Source organism: Myotis davidii, unplaced genomic scaffold (genome assembly GCF_000327345.1).
Source record: "Myotis davidii unplaced genomic scaffold, ASM32734v1 scaffold17, whole genome shotgun sequence".
Classification (NCBI taxonomy): domain Eukaryota; kingdom Metazoa; phylum Chordata; class Mammalia; order Chiroptera; family Vespertilionidae; genus Myotis; species Myotis davidii.
This window is the reverse complement of record NW_006288624.1, coordinates 2001606-2003623: the sequence shown is the minus strand read 5'-3', so window position 1 is coordinate 2003623 and position 2018 is coordinate 2001606. Positions and strand designations below refer to the sequence as shown.

Genomic DNA, 2018 nt, shown 5'->3' with positions numbered 1-2018 from the left:
CACATGGGGCCATGTGTTTGAACCATAGGTTCAAGCTTACAACTTTAGCTGCTGGCTATAATTGTGCTGGGAGGGCTCGTGCTCTCCAAGCTGGGACTTGCACGTGGCCACAAGAGGACTGTGCCCTCTCATTAGTCCAAGGCTTGAACCTGTCCAAACACTGTAGCCGCTCTCCACAAATCCTAAAATTCACTTAAGGACAAAGAAAGGACCAGGGCTTTGTCTCCTGGATGATAGAATGACATTCAGGTCTCTTGCCATCTCCTGCAAACACAGCAGAACCTTGACAATTTAGCTTTTCCTTCACAAGAACCTAGACTTACAAACACAAATCTCATAAGGTAAAACCTTGTATTTACAGCTTGAAATTATACCCAAATTTAAAACTTCATAGAAGAAATTAACTTTCACAATTCCATCATCTTAGCCCAAATTTTTAAATGGGCTCAATTATGTAAGGTTAAAGTACTTTGCTTAATTCTCCCAGCATGATTCTATCTAATATAGCGGGAATATACTAATTGACCATCACACCATCACAAAGATGGTGGCACTCACAGCCAATAAGGAGGGGGTATGCTAATTGACTGCCCCACCCTCAAAGATGGCAGCGCCCACAGCCACAAGATGGCTGGTAGGAGAGGGCAGTTGGGGGCAATCGGGCTGGCAGGGGAGCAGTTAGATGTCGATCAGGATGGCAGGGGAGTGGTTAGGGGTGATCAGGCTGGCAGGCAGAAGCAGTTAGGGGCAATCAGGCAGGCAGGCAGGCAAGCGGTTGGGAGTCAGCAGTCTTGGATTGTGAGAGGGAAGTACGACTGCTGGTTTAGGCCTGATCCCTGTAGGATTGGGTCTAAACCGGCAGTCGGACATCCCCCGAGGGGTCCCAGATTGGAGAGGGTGCAGGCTGGGCTGCACCCCCCTGCACAAATTTCATGCACCGGGCCTCTAGTAAGGATATAAGAAAAAATAAAATAAAGAAAATTCAGCTTCTTTATCATTTGTTTGTACCAACACATCTGCTTATTCTTATCCCATCATCCAAAGCAATCTCTAGGTAGAAATCACTTTGAAAAAGGGTCACCAAAAGTTTTAATTTCTTTAATACATTTAAAGAACAGAATTTTGAAAGCCCATATGAGAATAATCATATGGTAAAGAAACAGAATAATGGCAGAAGGAAAAGAGGAATCAGGTTTTATTTTATGGAACTTAAATCCTTCACATACATTATATCTAAAATACATACCCAATGTTTCATACTCTCACAAGAATGAATTTTCTATTATTAAAGGGGAAGAGGGTGCAGGTGGAAGAGGCAAGTAAGGGTAATAAAGGCTATTTACCGGGGGTTAGGGGGGTCAATCGGGAAAAAAGGAAACATGTAATACTTTAAACAAAACAAAACAAAAATAGTCGGTTTGGCTCAGTGGATAGAGCACCAACCTGTGGACTGAGGGGTCCCAGGTTCGAGTCCGGTCAAGGGCACATGCCCAGGTTGCGGGCTCGATCCCCGGTTGGGTGTGTGCAGGAGGCAGCCAAGCAATGATTCTTTCTCTTCATTGATGTTTCTATCTCTCTCTCCCTTTCCCTTTCTCTCTGAAATCAATAAAAATATATTTCAATAAATAAAATAAACAAGTAAAGGCTACTTAATGTAAATTGGAAAGTATATAAACCATATATGCTCTGGCAATGTCTGCAAGAAACGCCAAATGTAATAGTTATAGTCCCTGAAAGAAAACATTATGGGTTTCTTTCAGTACAAGGGCCGACACACTATCCACCCTCTATCCACCAAGTCAAACCGGCCCAGGCTAAAATGCATTACAGATTCACAAAAGCATTAACAGAAAAGTAAGCTACCTCTGGAACAGCCCGGAACAAAACAAAGCCTGAAGGCTTTCTGGGCTCAAAGCTGAAGGATACAGAGAGCATAAAGTTCCTGGGCCCACCTCACCCCCAAAGTCCTCAGACCCTCCTCCCTGGACAGGGTGCTCACAGTGACCATTTAGCACACT

General features: G+C 43.9%; 1 protein-coding gene across 2 annotated transcripts in view; it reads right to left on the bottom strand.

Annotated features, from left to right (window-relative positions):
• The window catches only part of MAP3K9 (mitogen-activated protein kinase kinase kinase 9), a 65194-nt gene that overhangs the window by 61877 nt on the left and 1299 nt on the right, over positions 1-2018 (bottom strand). The gene's annotated exons all lie outside the window — the stretch shown is intronic.